Source organism: Caloenas nicobarica, chromosome 1 (genome assembly GCF_036013445.1).
Source record: "Caloenas nicobarica isolate bCalNic1 chromosome 1, bCalNic1.hap1, whole genome shotgun sequence".
Taxonomy (NCBI): domain Eukaryota; kingdom Metazoa; phylum Chordata; class Aves; order Columbiformes; family Columbidae; genus Caloenas; species Caloenas nicobarica.
Genome location: NC_088245.1, coordinates 61,920,294 through 61,932,776, shown reverse-complemented (window position 1 = coordinate 61,932,776; position 12,483 = coordinate 61,920,294). Strand labels below are relative to the sequence as shown.

At 41.7% G+C, this 12,483-nt stretch overlaps 1 protein-coding gene across 5 annotated transcripts in view; it reads left to right on the top strand.

The window, feature by feature from the left end:
* Positions 1–12,483, top strand: part of TXNRD1 (thioredoxin reductase 1) — a 52,136-nt gene that overhangs the window by 12,860 nt on the left and 26,793 nt on the right. For 2 of the 5 annotated variants that reach the window (XM_065630807.1, XM_065630763.1), the window contains exon 2: positions 10,709–10,818. The exons of the other annotated variants lie outside the window; for them this stretch is intronic. The gene's annotated coding sequence lies outside the window, so the exon portion shown is untranslated. The remainder of the gene's footprint in view (positions 1–10,708; positions 10,819–12,483) is intronic. 5 annotated transcript variants of the gene reach the window in all.

Genomic DNA, 12,483 nt, shown 5'->3' with positions numbered 1-12,483 from the left:
TTCTGGTATTTCCTGCAAATGTTTTGACTGTATAATTTGCATGTGAACTGCTCTGGTGTGACGGTAAGATATGTGTCATAGCACTCTGCGTGGAGTTGAGTGGACTTGACTCTTGGAGGTGGCATCGTGGTTGCCCATATTGTTCCTCTACCCTTGTTTACAGTTATGCCATCCCCTTGATTTCTCCTGTGAACAGGAGCGGTGCTTGGCCCTCACAGGATGTGGTACCAGTCCCTTCTTTCCAGTCCATTGTTGTGGTTTCTCTGTTTTCAAGACTCCTTTGGAGATAAAACTTCACCACTTTTTCCTGTCTGAAGATTGTTCCTCCACTAAGCCCATCTTGGACATCCTTTGAGAGGATGTCTTGCTATCTTTTTGGTTGTGCTTGCAGAAAACAAACAAAACACCAGATAAAATCGTGCACTTCGGCTTATTCAGTATGCTGAATTGGTAACTTACTCTCCTTTTCCCACTGGTTTAAAGTGAGAACACTTTACCCCTGCTATCTCCTGTGAAAGTTCTATCTTTGATGCCTCTTCTGTTTTTGCCATCTGGTTTTTGATACCTGCCTGTTGTAATGCAACTGCCTTCCAGTCTGTAGCATCTTGACTCATGTATTTCCTGGGAAATGTTTTCATGTATTTCCTGGGTCATGTTTGTTTGTTGGTTTGTTCATACTTTTCATGTTTGTTTGTTCATACTTTTCAGTAACTTCCTTTCTTGAATGTGGTGTTACATTGCAGGTCTTTCTCACAGAGCCATCCTCTAACTTGCCAAGCTATATCTGATGCCATCTTTTTATTTTTTTCCTCATCTTCAGTTTGGTTTTGCCTCCTATTTTTCTTCCAAAAAGCTCACAGCTGTTGCTTTCCTTAGCATATTGCCTTTACTTTTATGTACCTTTGTGCCTTGTACTGTTGATTATGTAGACAGAGTCACGGTAAACCCTGTGGAACTGTGTGACTCCCTATTATTTTCGGCTGTTACAATGCCATCTGACCAAGAACTTTTATTTGCGTAAAAGAGGTACAAATGCAAAGGGAGGAAGCAAGTAAACCATGCAAGTTATTTGATTTCCATAGAAAATGCTAGTAGCTTAATCTAGTGTAGCTGTAGCTTTTCCTAAGGATCTGCTAATGAACTAGTTTTACGTAGTGACTGAGGTGTCATCTCATTTTATCTTCTGCCCTAGCAAACTTGACCGTTTTACTTGTTGACTCAGCTGCTTGGAGAAGAAAGCATTGTTTGGTACAGTCACCTCACCTGTGTCCTGGCATTGTGTCCCCAGTATGGTGGGAAGGAAGCTCTTAACTTCCTTGACTCCTCCGCTGTTTGCACAGCCTGACATAAAGTAGGCATGTCTCTATAATTCTCGCTCACAAAAATGTAATATATTTATTGTTTTCCACCCATCTTTCACAACTGTTTCCAGCTAGACCTTTGTCAGAACCTGTATCAGGTTAGTTTGTCCTGTCACTTAGGTGGCAAGACAGTTTGGAGGGCAGTGACCTGTTAGGTTATCCTGCTTTGCTCACCTCCTTGAAGTGCTGTGTCATTGTTTGCTGGGCTGCTAGGAGCAGGATTAACTTGTTCCACCCAAGTCCTTTTGTTTTTCAAAGACAAGACACTTTGATTACCTGGACTAAAATAAGTGGATGTTGTCCCCCACTTCCCCCTAGAAAATCCCTGCTTAAGGGAAAAAAAAAATCACAGGCTTCTGAGGCAAGTACCCAAGTAGTTTTCACAGTGCGGTACTTTCATTCGCATTCTGGGAAATCACCTGCCAAGAGCTTCTTTTCCTTTAGCCAAGTTCATTTGTAATACTGGCTTGTTTGGCAAAAAACCTGATTGTGTGTGATATTTTTTCCACAGTTTTTTTGTGTTCTCTGTGACTCAAATGCAACCTTAATTACAAAGAGAACATGTGAGAAGGAATAAACGGCTTTAGTTGTGGCAGAGACAATAAAGGCATGGCTGATGGCGGTAGTGACTAATGAATGGCACCAGCACCAGGAGATCCTGTTCCAGTCCCGTTCCAGCTCTCTGTGCCTCAGGTTGTGCTTCTTCAAGTGTGGCTGGTGAGACTTCCTCCTCTTGTCAGAGAGTTGTTTATTTACTGACCAGAATAAAAAAAATAGCATGAGACTGTTAATCACAGTTTATGGGAGCCACAGGTTTGTGTTGGCCACAGGAATTTTGAGAAAATAAGCAGGAAGCTCAGCTTTTTCAGGTCATCCCACATGAAGGGTGAGCCAGTATGGATGGCACTGTGGGTATGATACACCTACAGGCAGTCATACCAGAAATCAGCTTCCTTTCTTTGATTTGAACTAGACAAAGCATTATACTAATATGGGTAAATCCTAAAGCAACAGTGGCTTTTGAAGGGAATAGGCAAAAATCCATATTAAAAATTATTGCTGTTGTTAGGTGGTGTTTTCTATGAAGTTTGCATATAAATTTTTGTATGAGGTGTTATAGCTTTTACTACAGTTCTAGAGGCAGAGAAGATTTGTATTAAGTTTTTCAGAACTTAGTTAATTTATCTCACAATGAAATAAAATGAAAGATGGAAGTGGTCAAAGATACCTAATTAATTTAGCATTACTTTCCATTTTACTGAGGAAGAGATAATCTGAAGTTTACCTTTGTTTAATTTATACAGCTTGTTCTGTTTAAGCCAATAGAGTTTGTATTGTAGATGTTCTAGAAATATTTGAGGCCAGCATGTGATGTTACACTCACAGAAAACATCCCTATTAATGCTAATTAGAGCAACCTGGCTAATTCCTATATGGCCTACTGTAAACAATTACATAAGAAAAGAGTAAAGGCTGAAGACTTTCTAGGGCAAATGCTAATCGTCCAATACTGCAACGAGCTTTGGTGCTGTGAGAGCTACTAGGAAAGTCTGTGAAAAAGCCTGGGTCTTGCTGGAGTTGGGTTTCACGTTCCATAATTATTACGGCAGAAACACATCTTGTAGGACTTATAACAAGCCAGGGAGTACAATGATGTCCCTGTTGAAATCATTAAAGAAAAATACTTTTTCTTACTACAGTTGGATTTTGGTGGTAGTGGCATGGACATTTAGAAAGGCAAAAAGAAAATGCCTGGAAGTAGGAATTACTACTTTTGCCAGGAACTAGGAGCTGAAGCCAATTTCAGAACACCATTTGCAGACTATCAGGATGTGACATGTTGTGGGCTTGAGTGCCTGATTGTATATAGGCTGAGAAGGAGGTATTTTGTTGCTGAGCTTCTTGAACTACGTTAGCAACTCCTCTCATTCTTCTTGGATGCGAAGGTGGCCGTTTGTAGCCTTCTCGCAACACAGTGCTGACCCATCATGAGGGATAAGCAGATGAGAGGATGTTGCTGAGTCAGTCCGCAGGTGTTCGTTAGAAAATTTTGCTGAAAGGGGTGAATTAATGTCATTTAAGTACTTCATTTGGGTGGCAGCTTTTCCATTGGGTTTAGAGAGCTTTGAATCAGGCCCTCAGACAGATTTGAACACTTGAAAGTTTGTCTTTCGTTTGATCTGGCATTCATCATTCCTGTCAGTATTTCTACTTTGGCTTGTCTTGGTTTTGTACTTTCTGCCCTCCTATGTAGAGGTTAGATTAAAAGTACTCAGTAGATTTTTATTGCCATTTGAGAAAACAGTGCTGTGAACCTTTCTGTAGTTTTCTGCTTTTTTCATATATTAACTCATTTGCTGAGAATGATGAGGTTTCTTCTCCTCTGTCTTAGAGAATTTAACACTTAGGTTGAAAAGTTCCCGGAAGAAAATTTGTGTGTACATATTTTGCCACTTAGGCAAATGCTTTTAAATGCCTTTTATACTCAAATAATTGCGGTAAAAAAGAATTTATGTTTTCATGAAGGAAATAGGTGTTTTGGAGTAACGCTGCTGACTACAGTCCAGAACGCTGTTAACAGAAATCTGTGCCTAAGTACAGCCCCCCAGTTTCTGTTTGCGTACCATGTTTCAACTAAGTGCAAAGTTATTCAACATTATGTCTTGATATTGATCCCGTTTGAGCTATGCTTTATTTAAAGGGAAAAAGTCTTAAGCTCTTAGATATGAAAAGCAGATTAACAAGAATAGAATGAAAACTAAAGCACTTTGCAGCAATGCACTGAATAAATATAAGCAATACCATAGTTTGGAAAAATTCCAGTTTCTTAGGAAAATGCACTTTACTATTTACTTGTCGGTCTTGAAGCTTGATGGTTTTTGAATTTGAGAGCAAGTCAGAATCAAACTTCGTATGAGACACTGTGTTCACATTTGTTCATGGATTCGGTAGGCTTAGGGAAATGGGCGTAGAAAAGGACGTCAGTGAGCCAGGGTACACAACTAGTCTCTTAGTGAAGTTAGGGCTGGTTTGGATCTGCTCACATTTATATTAATAGTCATGGGTTGCTAAGAAAAATGCAATAACTTAATAAAATAACTCTTACCCAATGGTTTTAAGGCCTTCTTGGTCAGACTTGGAGAGAACATAAAGCCAAGAAAACCTGTGCATCTACTTTCTGATGGGATGCTTCCTATCACAGTAATTTCAAATGCTTAAACACCTTTTGGACATTTCAACAATATGTCAAACAAGTCACTGGCAGAACCAGAGGATCATTAGGGCTATTTTGTCACAGACTCACAGAATGTTAGGGATTGGAAGGGACTTCGAAAAATCATCTAGTCCAATCCCCCTGCCAGAGCAGGAACACCTAGATGAGGTTACACAGGAAGGCGTCCAGGTGGGTTTTGAATGTCTTCAGAGAAGGAGACTCCACAACCTCCCTGGGCAGCCTGTTCCAGTGTTCTGTCACCCTCACTGAGAAGAAGTTTCTTCTCAAATTTAAATGGAACCTTTTGCGTTCCAACTTGAACCCATTACCCCTTGTCTTACTGTTGGTTGTCACCAAGAAGAGCCTGGCTCCATCCTCATGACACCCACCCTTTATATATTTATAAACATTAATGAGGTCACCCCTCAGTCTCCTCTTCTCCGAGCTAAAGAGACCCAGCTCCCTCAGCCTTTCCTCATAAGGGAGATGCTCCACTCCGTTCATCATTTTTGTTGCCCTGCGCTGGACTCTCTCCAGCGGTTCCCTGTCCTTCTTGAACTGAGGGGCCCAGAACTGGACACAATATTCCAGATGTGGTCTTACCAGGGCGGAGTAGAGGGGAAGGAGAACCTCTCCTGACCTACTAACCACGCCCCTTCTAATACACCCCAGGATGCCATTGGTCTTCCTGGCCACAGGGGCACAGTGCTGGCTCATGGTCATCCTGCTGTCCACCAGGACCCCCTTTCCCCTACACTGCTCTCTAATAGGTCATTCCCCAACCTGTACTGGAACCTGGGGTTGTTCCTACCCAGATGTAAGACTCTACACTTTCTATTGTTATATTTCATTAAATTTTTCCCTGCCAACTCTCCAGCCTGTCTAGGTCTCGCTGGATGGCAGCACAGCCTTCTGGCGTGTCAGCCACTCCTCCCAGTTTGGTGTCATCAGCAAACTTGCTGATAGTACACTCTCTTCCCTCATCCAAGTCGTTGATGAATATATTGAATAATACTGGCCCCAGAACTGACCCCTGAGGCACTCCACTAGATACAGGCCTCCAACCAGACTCTGCCCCATTGACCACGACTCTCTGGCTTCTTTCCTTCAGCCAGTTCATGGTCCACCTCACTACCCAATCATCTAGTCCACACTTCCTCAGTTTAGCTGTGAGGGTGCTGTGGGAGACAGTGTCAAATGCTTTACTGACGTCAAGGTAGACCACATCCACCGCTCTGCCATCATCTATCCACCTTGTTATGTCTTCATAAAAGGCTATGAGGTTGGTCAAACACGACTTCCCCTTGGTGAAGCCATGTTGACTGCCCCCAATGACCCTCTTATCCTTGATATGCCTTGAGATGGCACCAAGGATAAGGTGTTCCATCACCTTATGCTTATTGTGCTGTCTTTGTGCTGCATGAAGACTACATGTGTTGGAAGCCAGCAAATGAGAAAACAGACCCGTGATCCAGGGAGAAAAGGATGAAAGTGATTTCACTGTTGAGTCTCATCTGTTAATGTTTGTGCACTCTGCATGTGAAGGAGCTATTCAAATGCCCAGAAGTTATTTGTTTTTCACTTGAGCTGCACCAGACAGATAAGTGAGCAAGCAGTCTTAAGGACTGAGTGCATAGCATTGCCTTTCTTAACTTCTCCTTCCTCAGTGCTTGCATATGCAGGCAGTGAGATTCTTTGAGGGGAAAAAAAAAAAACAGCAGCCTTCAGCCCTGGGAAAGATGCATATTGGAGTCACCATCCTTGGAGGTGTTTAAAAGGCGTTTATACGAGGCTCTTAGGGACATAGTTTAGTGCTAGAGTTAGGTTATGGTTGGACTCAATGATCCTGAGGATCTCTTCCAACTGAAATGATTCTGTGATTCTATGTTTTTGTGGTATTATTGAAGTGGTTTTGTTTATTCCACTCACCATGGAACTTCTTCCTTGCAGGCTAAAATGATGAACCGTACAGAGTATATACAACTGTTGCAAGCTTCTGCTTGTATAAGTGGGTGCAAAAGATGCTCTGAGGTAGGGTTTTCCACCTTCTGGGTTTTGTTTTCTTAGTATTTGAGACTTAGGAGGGAAAGTAAAGATTCTGCTCTAGCTATATATAATTTCTGGCAGTGATCACTCATGGTGCTTTACACATAGTGAGGGACAAGTAGCTAATTTCAGAGAGAAGGCGAGAAGTACTTGTAATTGCGTGTAACATGTATCTTGGTCCTGTGTGTAAACGGAAGGTTTCAAGGCTCACATATATCAGCCTTCAGAAGTAGCATCCATGGGACATCAGTGGTTCACTCTTGATTAACAGTGCTTGCCAATGCGCACTGAAGTCTGTGTGTAAATAATGTCGGCTTGGCCTGTCTTAACATTAGTGACTTGTTTAGAGTTCAGACTTTGGCAGAGTTCAGGTGGGGTGGCAAATGTACCTCTAAGCTATCTTTATCCTTCCTCTGACAGGGCAACCAAGCACTGAATCAGCACTGGAAAAGAAAGTGAATAGCCACAGGGCTGTCCTAGTTTATCCTGTCAAAAGTACCAGTGGTTCTTGGCGGGATCACCAGAGCACAGCTCATGGAGCCTTTATCTAAGCAAGCCCTGACACATCTACTGTAGCCAGCTCCATTGCTTTTATGATTAGCCCTAAGGCCACACTCTGTCTCTGTCACAGTAAAAAATAAAGTGTGTGAGGTAGGTTGAAGATCTAACTTGTATCCACTCATCAAAGTACAGTTACTAAGTATTATTTTTTAATTTCCCACCTACTGATCCTGGCTCTCTGGGAGTGTGGGTGCGTTGTGATCCCTCTAAAGGCAAAGGCAGTTTAAGAGGTTCTCCTCCTGCTCTGCATCCTGGCCCAGGTTTCCATTCCTTTGCAGTTTTTGTCAGTTCAGCTGATAGCAAGGCAGCCTCTCAGCATGAATCTGTGATATGATCCAGGCTGGAGGTGTGTATTTTAAAGGCTTGTTTTTTTCCTCTTGTCATAATCTGGATGATATAATGGCTCTGTTACCGTCACTTCCAAATGTTTGAGTTTATGCAATGGAGGAAGTAGTGACCTGTGTTGAAAGGGCAGAAATGAACAAAAGTGGGAGAAGGAAGAGCTGAAATTTTCTTCAGCTAAAACCCTAATTTAAGCATAAGGTAAATGTTTATCATCATATGAAATAGCCTTTACTTCTCAGATGCCTGAAGATAAGGCTGTAAAGCAAGTCACTTGATTGTTCATAAGCATTACAAAATTAGAGGCGTCTTCTGAACTACTGGAGTAGAGACAACCATTTTTTTAATTACATTGTTTTTAAAAAAATGTGTGGTTCGTTCTTTTTGATAATGTCCTGCAGCCTGATACAGAGAATCTGGCAAAATCAGTGAAGACCTTTGCTTTGAAGTGCCACTTACAGACCTTCATGGTTAGTAGTTGAAGGGCAGGTGCTTTCCATGGGTGCCCAAGTCCTGCCTCCGCAGCCTGTTGGATCCCTGGGTGGACATTTTTGCAGAGAAAGGTGATTCTTATCCTGGAGCAGTTCTGTTCATGAGGCTCATCTGGGCTGTCATGTTGGGCTGCTCAAGTTCCTGCCTGGTCAAGGCCTTTTGAAACCAATTGTGCCTTTTTACACCCCTGCCAGGAGTTACACAACTGACAATCAAAAGTTCAGAGGCCTCAATACCAGGGAGGACTTTGGTTTGTGAGGAAGCTCACCCCTGATAAGGAAAGATATGGATTAAAATTACCATAGTTGTTTCACTGTATTTGTTTTTCTCTTCCCAAGAAGTGGCAGTGAGGCTTAGCGTAGTCTGGTTCGGAAGTGGGTTTGGGTGAATGCTTAAAAGGTGGGGGGTTTTGCTGGTTTTACAAGCTGCTGAGCAAAACTGACAGTTTTGCTGCTATCAGCGAGAGAAATGTTGCTGCCTCCTCTTCTTCCACGCTGGTCTGTGTGGGTATGTTTTCTGCCTGGCACTGGCTGCGGTGCTCGTGGGATCCTTCCCTGAGCTGACTGAGCTTGTTGGGCTGGGGGGAAACTGTCCACATCTTTTCTTCTCCTGGGCTAGTTTTCTCCTAGGTTAGTGGGTTGCTTCAGCTCACGTAAGGCCATGCCAGAGCTGGTGCCAAGTATGCAGACAGCAAGAAGAAGAAGAAAACAAGTGCGATGGAGGACAGCAGGCTTGTCCCTGTTTGATAGCAGTGATTTGTCAGATTAGTTCATCCCATGTCAAGGAGCACTTGCCAGGTCATAGGGGAGGGAGCACTCAACAAGAGAGTCGTCCTCACCTCTGCGTCTCTGAGGATTTTCCAGAGCGGTTCCGTGGTCCAGGTTCTCCTTAGCAATCTCACTCTGCAAAAAGGTACCTGCTGATCGCTTTCTGGAAAGTATCGATTCACCAGGACTGTGGGTTGCTGTAATTGCTGTTAATGGGTGGAATTACATGGTGAGCAAGCACGTGACGTGCAGAGCAGTTTCTGCTTTGTCATCCTGCCAGTGGCAGGTTGCCCGAACCAAGCGGGGAGAGGCCCCTGGCAGCACCGGCCACCCGCATACTGACTCTTTCAAGTCTCTGCCGGAGGTTATGATTCCTTTTGGGTTTTGGGGCTAGTGCTGAAGCTAGGCACCTCTAGCACAGACCTACCTGAAAGTAATTAGAGATGTTTATATAAATACCTGCATTGTTTAATGACTAGATTTTTATCTCATTGAATATATAGTTTTAGGTGAACATTCCTGAGGCTGTTCAGACTTGTTGTAGGAATAAAATATAAGGCTTCAGTTGCTTCAGGTACATGCAGGACTGTAGCTTTGGTAATATATTGAAGAAAAAAATTCTCCTTTGTGAAGATTGTGACCAGTGTTCACAACCTGTGTTCTTGCTTTTCTTTTTTTACATGCACAGATTAATTCCTGCATTCCTCCCTCAATCTAGAATAGGCCAAGTATTATCCATCATTACTGTTAACTATTGCATAACAATTCTGATCTTTAAACCCCTTTACCAACATCAGCAAAACACTCTTCCCAATACTTTTGTGAGAGAAAGGAATTTTATCACCAAGTCTCAGAGAAGAAATCAGAAACTACAAGATTACAGACCAATTTTCACTTACTGCCTTTTTGCATTTGTGTGTGTGGTGTGTGAATGCTCTTCAGGTTTGTAGGCTCAATGTGCAAGGAATGTATATGCATTCAGTATGGCAGTTTGTCTAAATATGTGGATGTATCAGAGTTTGCTAATAATTGCTCGTTATGCAGTGCCAAGTATTTTTATGTGGTTAAGTACAAACAAGTGTGTACTGACCCATTTATTGGAAATTAAGCCTAATGTAACTCAGAGTTATATAGAGAAAAGCAGAGCTGGTAATGGATTACAATCAAGTAACAGATTTTTCTTTTTCCATGCCATGTCAAACAAAGTATCCAAATATAGAGATGTTGGTTTTTTTCTTTCCAATAATACACTTAACATTTTCTATTGTATATATACATATACCTCCAACAGAATATATATATAAAATCATTTATGACCAGTGGGCAAACATAAATCTTTTCCAGGATTTTGAAGATATTTATTTGGGGGATTTCATATTATAAGTGACACCATATAGCAGAAATTACTGGTGGGGGGGAGATGCATGACAAAACTAGTTACATCAATAAATTGAACTGAAAGAAGTTTCCAGGGAACTAATTGCAGGAGAAAAATAAAAACTTCTGTTTCAGTTTATAAAGTATGAGACTGAACAAAATGACAGCACATCAGGAAATAAAATCACTTTTTGGGCAAGAAAGGTAAAAATCATAATTTTCCTTTAAGACTGAAGTTTCAGGCTCAGCCACAGCAAATCTAATTTAATTGCTTTGTTCCAAGCATACTGTTGGATTGGCAAAACTTACTGAAATCCCAGCCAAATCTCATATGGGCTTTCATTAAAGAGAAAAATATAGCAAGTCATCCTAACGTTGCAAATGACTCATCGGTCGCCTTAGGAAATGCTCCCTTGAGACAGGCACGCCGCGGATGAGGAAGCAATGAAGCTGCCAGGCCACTCCCCCAGACAATTTCTCTTGAGGAGCGCAGCCTTCATAAAGGACGTCTTTCCAGACACTACGTTATTTTATTCTTTATTTCACAGAGGGAGCACAGAAGCTGCAAGAAGGGCAGTCCGAAGTAGCGGCAGAAACTCCACAGCCAGTTGGTTTTGGGCAGGAGAAGCAAATAGGAGACCATGAGAAAACGTTAAAGGTAGGGAGAGATACATTTTAGAGTCTATAATTTAGTTTAGACTTTGAATAAGAAGGTAGGCTTTTTTTAAAAATTGTGATTCTTAGGAGAAGAATGGAGGAGGTCTGTTCTCAGGATGGGATCGTGGTCATGAACAAGTTCCCCCGGTAAATGGGAAGCGGAGCCTGTCAAGATCCTGGCTGCTTTGGAGCGGGGTTCTGGAAGGTCGTTTCAGAGAGGAAAGCTGTATTCTACTTGGATCTAAACTTCTAGCATGTTTTCATGAAGAATGACTATGAAGAACTGATGAAAAATGAACCAAACAGTAGGGAATAAAAGCCAAAGTTTCTTAATCCATGTGAAAACATAAAAGTGTTTTTCTTAAAAGGAAAAAAATAAGTAGCATGATATAAGTAGTGATCTAAGCAGACTTTGTGAGTAGGTATTGTGGTTTCTTTACATGCATCATAAAGATATCGTTCTCAGTAGCTGGATCTGATGACTGTGTGGGTGTTAGTCTGAGTCTGCCCTTAAGCTTCACACCATCCTGTTGCCGCTGATCAAACAAGAAGGTGTGCTTCGGGAGAGAATGGCACACTTCCTCTAATTTTATGTCCCTAAATACGAATGAAGTGAAACTGCATGTCATAATACAGTATATGCTCTTTTTTCACTCTTACTCTGATCGTGGTAGGAAGTTTGAGTCTGGCTAATGGCTATGTTAGAAAAATAGAAAAAAGAGGAACCAAGTGCAAAGTAAATTCTGTGGTAGGAGTGTATATTGGGGTGATGGAGCAGGAAGAGAAGAGGAAGGAAGATGAGGTATTTTTGAATGCCTTCACAACAGCCCCTGGTGTTTTCTAGGTTTTGTTTCTACTATTAAGATGTTACCCAGGGTTATGAAATACTGTTAAAATGTAACTATCTACAGGCAGATGCATAGTCTGAGTTTCTGCTGACATTGTTGTGTAATTTGCTGGAGGGGTAGGGGATTTTTGTGAGTGATATGGCTGCACTGGCAGCAGTCTCTAGGGTAGACACAGTTGTAGTTACAGAGAGGGAAGAATCTAAACTCTGAGGAAGCCAACAGTAGAATGGGTTGGGCACAAAGGCCTGCTTAATGCAAAACAAAATTAAGATGAAAAGAAAAGGGAAACAACTTTTTTTTTTTTTCTTTCCTTTTATTTGGCATTACTATTCCAGTAGTACTGAATCAAGTCCTGCCTAGTCAGACACATAGAAACACTTGAATAAAAGCAAGCAGATTTGTGAATTGGCTAAGTATGGGTTTCTTTCAAAGTTTTGTCATGATTTTAGTTGATACTCACTGATTTACATCATCTGAGGAGTCTTGATTTTAACTTGCTCCAGATCTTGTCCCGCAGTTTGAGAGGCACTGAGATTTTTGCCAGCAACTCCAAAGGCTTGAAGGTCTGAAGCCCTGATAAATTGGAGGTTCGCAAATTAAGTTCAAAGGCTCGTTTTAGGAAGAGCATATGAAGACAGTGCAATGTTCTTTGTGGCATACCGCTGTCAAAATGCATTTTAGGGCTTACGGGTTGCTTTCCTGTGGTAGTAATCATCTGATCAAAAAAGAAGAAATAATTTCTTGTGAAACTATAGTGATCACTTGATCCATTTGATGCCAAAGTTAGTCACAGTGCTAAGCCAAAGGAATAATAAACA